The sequence below is a fragment of the Mustela putorius genome, unplaced genomic scaffold, assembly GCF_011764305.1.
Source record: "Mustela putorius furo isolate JIRA1106 unplaced genomic scaffold, ASM1176430v1.1 tig00003834_pilon_pilon_pilon, whole genome shotgun sequence".
NCBI lineage: Eukaryota > Metazoa > Chordata > Mammalia > Carnivora > Mustelidae > Mustela > Mustela putorius.
This window is the reverse complement of record NW_025421987.1, coordinates 1,579,986-1,590,072: the sequence shown is the minus strand read 5'-3', so window position 1 is coordinate 1,590,072 and position 10,087 is coordinate 1,579,986. Positions and strand designations below refer to the sequence as shown.

Sequence of the window (10,087 nt, the reverse complement as noted above, 5' to 3'; positions counted from 1 at the left end):
TTTGAGGATGACACATTCAGTCCTATAGTGACTCTAGTTCTACTCCTCTAAGATCCTCTTCATGAGGCTACTTTATTTTTAGGTGGAACAACAACAACAAAATAACAGCTTTTAAAAGTTCTACATGGGGTGTGGGAAGATCCTGTCCAAAGTAGGACTTCCTTAAAACCCCCAGAAAATACCTTCACAACACACTGCCACAAACTGAACCATGAGCTCATTCTTGAACCAAACATGCCCAACTGTGACCTTACATCGCAGTTTCCCCCAAAATGTTACCTGTTTTCTTTCATAATTAAATAGCATCCCCTTTCATTCTTAAAAATGTCTTATTTTGGATAATAAATTATGTTGCTGTTCTACCTAAAGTCATACTGGTCAAATCCTGAAATTTGAGATGTGATCAGCTTTTATTGGGGCATAGGTGCCAGATGCAGAAGGGAGGGATATGCTGTGAAATCAAGGTTCTTGATGAAAGAGGAAAAATATGAGAGTCTGCAAGAAATCCACAGTGTCCTACCAGGTATCTTTTTCTGGATTATGGACTGAATTATGTCCCTCCTAAACCACAGATTGATATGTTGAAGCCCCAACTCCCAATGTGACTGTTTTGGAAATTGGGGCACTAAGGAGGTAATAAAGGTGAAGTGAGGTCTTGAAGATGGGACCTTAATTCAAAAAGACTAGTGTTCTTGTAAGAAGAGGAATAGACACCAGGAATCCCTCTCTGCTCACCATAGTAGAAGCTCTTTGAGAATGAGAAGTTGGCTGTCTACAAGCCAGGAAGAGTTCACCAGAAACCAACCCTGATGGCAACTTGATCTTAGACTCCAGAACTGAGAGAAAACAAATTGTTGTTGTTTAAGCTACCCAGTCTGTTGTGTTTTGTTAGGGAAATCTAAGCTGGCTAATGTATCTGCTATGTCTTTTTTTCTCTACTAAGAATATGGAAATTTACCTATGGTGCTGGGCACTTTCAACTGTGAATGCTTAGGGGGAACATGGGTTCTTCTTTTCTACTTTTCCCCCTTCGTCTACCTCTACATTTGGAATTCTTTGGTTCTTTAATTACAGAGCTAAACCCTCAATTCTGGATGAAAAGGCTGAATGTACACTTGGCCCACAGTCCCCAAACTTATAAAATGCCATATGCTGTGTATATATTCTGGAATAATTGTGACCCATTTTCGATTTCCCCTATGGCCCACTTATGAGTTGACTGAGGTGTGGTAACTTGGATGGGCTCAGCATAAATTTCATCTGACTTATAACAACAAAATTAAAACAAGCAAACAAACAAAAAAAAAATCCAAGAAAAGGAAAGTGGGTTTTTTGTTTGTTTGTTTGTTTGTTTTGGAGGAAAGCTTCTAATATGAGATCAAAGAATAAGAAGGAGAGTTAAAAGAGGTATATTTAATCAGAATTGTAGTGAAATTCATGGTGCACATTTTAGAGAGAGTTTTTTTTTTTAAGATTTTATTTATGCATTTGACAGACAGAGATCACAAGTAGGCAGAGAGTTCTATACCCTGAGATCATGACCTGATCCAAAGGCAGAGGCTTTAACCCACTGAGCAACCCAGGCGCCCTAGAGAGAGCTTTTTTTTTTTTTTTTAAACCTAACCTTAACTTGGATCTTCTTCATGTTTGTTCAAATGTACCTACTTCTCTCATTTTTTCCCTTCCTAGTTGAAAATCCTTTTTGATAAAGAAGAGGATTTCCTATATGCTGTATTTGTCCTTAAATAAATAGAACTTCAGGTTAAATTCCCTTAAAGCTGTATTAGATTTGCTCTTCATCAAGTTTGTTATTAAGACACATTTACCAAGGTAGTGACTATCTAATCTAGGCATTCATTTTAAATTTAATGTACAAGTTTTAAAAAATGCCAGTCATGAGGGGGTGGACAATTAGACTGGACTGGGACCGTCACCATCTAATTTTTAAGACAGCAGTTCATTGGTTTCTAAACATTCTGTTTACACACCACTATTGAGGATACATTATTTTTAACATGCCCAGGAGGATCTGAGAGAGCAACTTGGAAAAAAATACTTCTGGAGTAAAATGTGAATATTCACACTAAGTATTATGAAGATCGTAAGGTTAATTCAAGTCAGCTTTAGCTTCGGAAACAACTTGGATCGCTTGAATTTGTAGCTGTCTGAGTTAACAGAAGAAGCTTTTACTTTCTGGGGAGTTTTGGATTTCAAAATAGAACGAGAGGTTACAGACCCGTAATATCTTCACAACCCAGTTTTATGAGGAGGAAATTGAGATACAGAGAGTAAAAACAAAAACAAAAACAAAAACAAACAAACAAACAAACAAACCCAGTGTTCCACAGCTGGTCCCTGACAGAGGCACAATTCAAGTCCCTGCATTTCAGATTCTTCAAGTCATCTCTTGAGACAGGTAAACCAAGAGAAATCCTACTGTCTCATGGGGTGAGGAAGGTGTCTTAGTGGAGGTGGCAGTTGAGCTTTACTGTGTTGGATGTTTTTAAGTGCATTACTGACTCAGTATTTTTCCTCACCAAGTAAATTAAAAAAAAAAAATTTTTTTAAGTGAATAAAAACACAGTCAGCATGGGAAAGAAATTCAAACGCGATCTTGACTTTTACATGAGTTTGGAGGTGACAACAGTTGGAAATGGGATGAGAAAGGATGAAGGACCAAGTCATAAACTCTACACATTCAACTCATGCTTGGAAATCCGACACAACCCTGAAAGTAGCAGAAATATGACTGAATGATGAAAAGATATGTTTGGAGTTGTGGAGGATTAATGAGTTAACAATACATGGATGGAGAGAAAGGAAGGAATTAATTGAACACCTTCATATACATAATTCCAAAACAAAACAAATGTACAGTCCCATTAAACCCTGTCCCCCCAAATCAATGCATAAGTTTACATGATTTTTTTTCTATTCCCTTTAACAAATCCAATCTGTACTAAGCTTCCAAATATTAACTTATGACATGACCTTTTCCACATAAAGCTGGGTACAGTGTGTAGTAGAGATTGTGGTACAAACATGGCGTGTGCTCCTTTAAACTGTAAGGTTGGAGCTAATCTGAAAGAAATTTTTTATAAAATTCTAGTCAGGGGTGCCTGGGTGGCTCAGTGGGTTAAGCTGCTGCCTTCAGCTCAGGTCATGATCTCAGGGTCCTGGGATCGAGCTTCACATCGGGCTCTCTGCTCAACAGGGAGCCTGCTTCCCCCTCTTTCTCTGCCTGATTCTCTGCCTACTTGTGATCTTTCTCTCTGTCAAATAAATAAATAAAATCTTTAAAAATAATAATAATATCAGAAAAAAATTCTAGTCAATGTTTGGTATTTAGTTAATACTTTGGTTAGTTTAAGAATTCACTATTAAAGATTTTAGAAATGGTATTATGGGGAAGTGTCTTGAGATAACTGGTTATCTTATAAGCTCCAGGTTGTAATCATAGGGCATAAACACAACCAGTTGGATTGATTGGAGGATTTTATGTAAAGCTATCACTCACTGAGTCAAAACAATACACTGAGTTACCTAAAAATGTAGTGTTTATTTATATTTACAAAGTAAATAGTAAATATCCTTTCTCAATATATTGAAGTAAATCAAGATTGAGTACAGAAAGGGAGTCAGGCAAAATAACGTGCCAAAATCTATAATAAAATATCAAAATTGTAGAAAGAGTTAATAAAAATGTGTTAGCTGCAGGTTACAAGTCACTGTTGCTTTTGTTATCAGTATATGAGAGAATTAAGTATAGTAGCACTCAAATAACACCAGGATAATTAAAGTTCTGTCAGGATCCCTATTATAAAGCCCCGTCTTTCATGCTCAACTATGTAACTTGCCCCAAAGATGAAATTTAGGGCACAGCTGAAGGCTAAGAAAGCTTCTAAATGGATACCTTGGGTAAAAGTGCACACATTACATATGTTGTGTGTGCATTTATGTATATATATATATATATATATATATATATGAATATCTGTGTGTGCATATCTATGAGTGTATACACATATATTCTAAAAAATTAATTTATTTAATATAATATTTTTGAAAGTTAATTTACTGTGGAAACTTCAGGAAGTTTAGTCAGTTAACTAGTAGTCATCCATTTGTCTATGAGCTACTGATTCTAATTTTTTGTTTTTTTCCTAGAAATCTTTATTTTTTCGTGTGACATCACTTCCCTTAACTATTAAGTTTATTTGCAGAAATTCATCTTCCCTAGTTTGTAATTATGCTTTATCCAATTCTACACTTAGCTTCTACTTGTCTCTTACTTTCCCCACCAACTCTAAAGAGTGTTTTGAATTTAAATATTAAATTGCAAGGGCTGTTCAACATCTGAAAGGTGCAGAAAACATTTCAATCATCCACAAAGGCTAACAGACCTTTGTTAAACCTAGAACTGACCCATCTCATAAGTCATGCTTATGTATAACTCATTAAAGGATTTTTTTCTAAGTCTCAAGTTTATTTTCATGTTTCTGCTCTTCATTATTGTTTTTTATTTTACTGATTAAAAAAAGAAATGCCTGGAGTATAAAAAATATAAATTTTGTGATAAAAATTGATATGGACATACAAGGTAAAAGGCAAGTTATAGGCTGATTTTTTTTGAAACTTTTTTTATCTTCTGTCTCAGCCTTTACAAGAGAATAATTGGAAAGGGAAGAGTAGGAGATTCTTCTTGCAACGTCTTAGAGTCATAATGTGTTTTTGCAAAGCTAAACTGTTTGACTATGTTGAAATTTAAGTGCTACCTAAGTATAATTTCCAAATGAGCATAGTTATACATACTATCCTTTACTAACTTATGTGCATTATTAAATAAAAAGCATTTCCAGGCACTCTGGCATGAATTAAAAATATGAATGCTACCCTACTATTTGTTATTGTTCTAAATGGTTACATAAATACACTAAGAATCTTTCAATGATACACCTTGTTCTTCTGAAAATGTTTCAATTTTGTACAAAATTCATAAACTATGTCTACTGTTAGAAGAATAAGCATTTGTAAAACCCTATTTCAAAGATGGTTCTCTATCACAATAGTAACAAGATTCTGTTATAGAGAATGCATCTCACTACTATTAATAATAACAGTCTCTACTGTAAATCACATTCCTGTGTGAGAATTTAACGTTTGCCGTCTCTAATTTTCACAGAAGTGTCCTGTTTGCTAAGCAAGTTCAATAATTTCAATCGTGATACTATTATTGAAAATACATTAATAAGCAAGCTATTGTGCCAGGTGCAGGAGAAACTAAGTGATGGCACAAATATTTCAGAACTCTGACCTCAAAGAACCTATCAACTAATTAAAGGAGATAGAGAGAAATGATGTCTACCAATTCAAAACACTCTCCTTATGATGCATTAAATAGTTTAGTATCCTCCTAGCTAATTATTTCACTTTTATATATCAAAAAATGCAGTTTACACAATATATATGTATAAATGTGTCCAAATTTATACACAAACTTAAAAGTAATTACTTTTAATATAATCAACAGATAGATCTATATTACCCTAAAAATGGGAATTGAATTATATTTAATATCAAAGTTTAAAAATTCCATATGATTTTCTTAGAGAAAACAGGGCACCAACATTCATGGTCTATAATTAGGGTTGCTAAGATAAAGAATCACTATTGAAAAGGAACTATATCAAATATAACGGCCCTTATTTCCACTCAGAAAGTAATCATTATTTCCAAGCTACATTGGGCTGAATTTCTTGCTAACAAATGTGATAATATAGAACTCTATGAAAATTAATGTTGCAATGAGAGCTTCAAAAATGATCTCCTCAAAAAATAATATTAGTGCATTAAAATAAAAAAATTACACATTAAGTTCCAAGTTAAGCCCACATAGAATTAATACAAAAATAGGCTCTGATATACAATTTTTTCCTTTTAGACCTTTTTAAAAGTGTTGGAAGATGTTTAGAGTAATGTAACTATATACCAAGATTAAGATCATAATGAAGCTCATTTATCAGAAATGTTTAGAGGGATTTTAAACAAGTAAAGCAAAGAATTTCAGAAATAATATTTAATTTCCATTACTAATATAAGACATCCTTTTTTACTGTTATTGATTATTTCACTTCTTTTTTTTTTTTTTTTTTTTTTTTTAATTTGAGTATTTAGACCATTATGGTACTCAGTTTGATTTTACTTGAGCCATCATGTGCTGGTAACTTACTTTTCTTTGTCTTAGAACCACTGTTTTCTTGTTCTTACTTTCTTTTTTAAAATTTTACTTTAGGGGTGACTGGGTGGTTCAGTGGTTCAAGCCTCTGCCTTTGGCGTGGGTCATGATTTCAGGGTTCTGGGATCAAGCCCCTCATCAGGCTCTCTGCTCAGCGGGGAACCTGCTTCCCCCTCTCTCTCTGCCTGCCTCTCTGCCTACTTGTGATCTCTCTCTGTCAGATAAATAAATAAGAAATCTTTAAAAATTTTATTTTACTTTAAATACTTATTAGATTTCATTTGGAACATTGTTTGATTTGGAAATGAGCCAGAAAGATACCACTCTGGAAAACAAATACCTTTCCCTATTCTTTACTACATAACTTCCCACCTGTACACATAAACTTCTGTACAAGTGGTTCCTGCTCTTAGATTATTCTAGAATAAATGAAGTATAAAGTAGTGAAAGTTTTGCATTAAAGACACCAGTTCTATTTATAAATATGCAGAAAAGAGGGAGGCAGAGAAGAGGCCATGGTGATGCATAATCAGCAGCATCATGAGCTTTTGGGATATGATAGTCTCTGCTGAAAGGTCTGTATTTACTCTCCATGCACTAGCATAGCTGTGCTCAGTGACCAGTGTTCATTCTGATTTATTGATGCTCCATTTTAACTGGTTGGTACCCAGCTGTACAAGTCGTTAAATATTTTAAATATCACCCTTCCTCTGCTGGTGAACTTGGGCAAACTTATCCTTTCTCAGCTTCAACTGTGAAACAAGAAATTTGAACTGATTAGTCCTCCAAATCCCTTTCTGTCATTACAGTCTATCACTTGGAACTTAACTCCACATGATGAGCAGAAGTCACAATGCAAAGTGAGAATGCCATAGAACAAAATTTTGAGAACACTGCAACTTGACCACTGGGTTGAAATATATAATATCAGTTGTTAAAATAGAAATTGAGAGTAGGCACTCCAGGGTCTTGTGGAGATGATTTTCTCAATTAGACAACATGGGCCTATATGGAGATGGAAGCCAGCTGGTTTTGTAAAACTAAGCCTCGAGAGTACAAAGACTAATGTTAAATATGCTCTTCTTCTAGAAGCTTGCCTAGCAACTGAAGCTTTCTTGAACAGAACTGCAGAGCCAGAAATTTCCAAAATACTAAATCTACACATTTCTCTTTGTGGTTTGTTAAAAATTTTGTTTTAGTTAAAAGGTGGATAATGAGTCTCCTGCCTTGATTAATACAGTGGATATAAAAACATTTCAGTAATGTAAGTATACTAAACAAATATTAGTAAGTTATTATTTATCATAAAGTATCATGCTTTTGTTCATATATACATGATACAGCCTTTACAATATCATAAGCATTGTGATAATGAACTACTTGTACTCAAATCTTTTTGGCAAAGTCTGCCTCTGGGAAAATCTAGCCTAAGTCAGGTAAGTGTATGTGTGTGTGTGTGTGTGTGCATGTTCTTATGTACATGCTAATATGTTAGAGCAGGTTGGGAGGTGAGATGTAGTACATTCCAGATGGCTGGAATACCATACACAAAATGATGGAGATAGAAAACAGAGAATAATTCTAACAATACCTAATAATTCACAGAATGACAGAAGGACATAACACAGAGTGGTAAGAGAACATCCTGTAGTGGATGTTAGAAGCAAGAATATAAATAGCCTATGAACAGTGAAAGGAATCTGTACTTGCTCATGAAGACCACTGGGAACTTGCTTGGGTACAAGCGAGTGGGTACAAAGGAATTTGTTTGGGTACAAATCCTATTAAATAAGTTTCCTGTATCCTTTTACAATAACAAAGAAGTTTAAATGAGCTAATGAGAAGATGATTAAAGAGTAAGATACAGAAGCAATAGTTACAGAGTTGTTTAATGTCCAGTTATTTTATGCTGATCAAAACATATTGGTTACCAATGGGAGAAAAGCAAAACTGAGCTTCTACTCTTCCATCATGTAACAATAGAGTAACATGACTTATACTGCCCTGTGTTCCATTTAACTGATCCTTTCTTCTGTTTGGTCTAGCGTATTGGTGAACTGCTCTACTGAGCTTTTCCTGTATTATGCTGTTGAACTTCTCTACTGAGATTTTCATCTAGCTCTTGTATTCTTCGGCACTATGATTTCTGTTTGAAACTTTTCAATATATTTTTATTTTTTAAAAGATTTTATTTATTTATTTGACAGAGAGATGTCACAAGTAGGCAGAGAGGCAGGCTGAAAGAGAAGGGGAAGCAGGCTCCCTGCTGCGCAGAAAGCCTGATGTGGGGCTCAATTCCAGGACTGTGAGATCATGACCTGAGGCAAAGGCAGAGGCTTTAACCCACTGAGCCACCCAGACACCCTTATATTTTTATTTATTTGATGAAATTATCACTTTCTACGTGTACTGCTCTACTGACCCTAGTGAGCATCTTTATGACTGTTATTTTGAACTCTCTATTGAGTAAATTGTCTATCTCCATTTCATTTAGGTTAGTCTCTGAATATTGATATTGTTCTTTTGTTTGGAACATATTTCCTTAATTATTCTTTTTGACTCTCTATGTTGGTTTCCATGCAGTAGATAAAACAGCTAACTCTCCTAGTCTTGACAGAATGGTCTTATGTAGGAGTTGAATCTTGTCAATTAGCCTGGCCTGAGATTTTGATTGTCTCTCAAACCTTGATGATTTGTCCAAGCCATTTTTTTTGTTTCTTTGTTTGTTCTCAGAAGCTTCTAATAGTTGAGGTGTACCAAAACCCATCATTGTCCCAAAACCCTAAGAAATGCCCATCTGCTTGGTCAAGATTCCAGATATAATTGTCTCATCCTTTGGCTCTCCAATGCAGACAAATTGGAAACCTGACTTTCAAGCAGCAGTGGACGTGAGATAATGCAATCTAGCTCCTTTTCAGGGAGAAACTAAAACTGGGTGTGCGTTCACTAACACTGTGCTGACCCAGAGGGAATAGTTGCGAAAAGTTTTTGTGCTCCATAATAGAACCACCTCTTGGTTTGGGTGATCCTGGGAGACTGTGGCTTGCTGAGCCTCATCAGCTTCCAGAGCTCAGTGATCTGGGATCCAGTTTCTCTGACTGAAAGTGAAAATTGGAGTGCTATATATGTGGACAAGCTTCTTCTAGGGAGAAACTGAAGACTTGGTTATTCTGTTGGAGAAATGTGTATGTAGGGTAAGGAAGAGACAATGGGGGACATCCCCACAGCTCATTCAGGCTCCAGGGAAGATCCCAGCCAGGTCCCATGTGCAGGGTGATTAGAAACTGGAACTTTTGCCAGCAGCTGGGAAAGTATTCAGTCAACTCATTTCAAGAAAAATTGTGAGATGGGAGCTTTTGCCTTTGTCCTCTGTGCTGAGCCTGGGTGGGTAGTTGCAGAGTGTTTGTGCACTCATTTAAAAACTGCTTCTTTTTGTTCTGTGTGACTCAGGAATGCATGCCTTACTGCCCATCAGAGATAGATAATTGTGGGGAAGACACCATTTGGGTGGCAATCCTAAATGTTTCATTACTGAATTATTAAATGTTATGAGTGAGATCTTCCTAGGATGAACCTGAAGATTCGGTCTTACTGTTGAGCAAGACAGAGGGAAGATGGGGCCAACTGGCTCCTTTGGGTTCCTGGAAGGATATCAATCAGCACTAGATTCAGGCTAATTAGAAATTTAACCTTCAAACAATAGCTAGTAAGGTATGCACTCAAATGCTTCCATGGAAAAACTGAGAGATGGCTTTTTCCGTCAGCTCCCTCTGCACGGAGTCTAGAAGCAATAGCCAGAGGTAGTGCTGTGTGTCCCTTTAACAACTGCTTATGTGTTTGTCATTTTCCTGT

The 10,087-nt window shown here is 35.7% G+C and overlaps 1 pseudogene; it reads left to right on the top strand.

The window, feature by feature from the left end:
• The first annotated feature begins 2,589 nt into the window (after window positions 1-2,589).
• The window catches only part of LOC123394543, a 38,044-nt pseudogene continuing 30,546 nt past the window's right edge, over window positions 2,590-10,087 (top strand).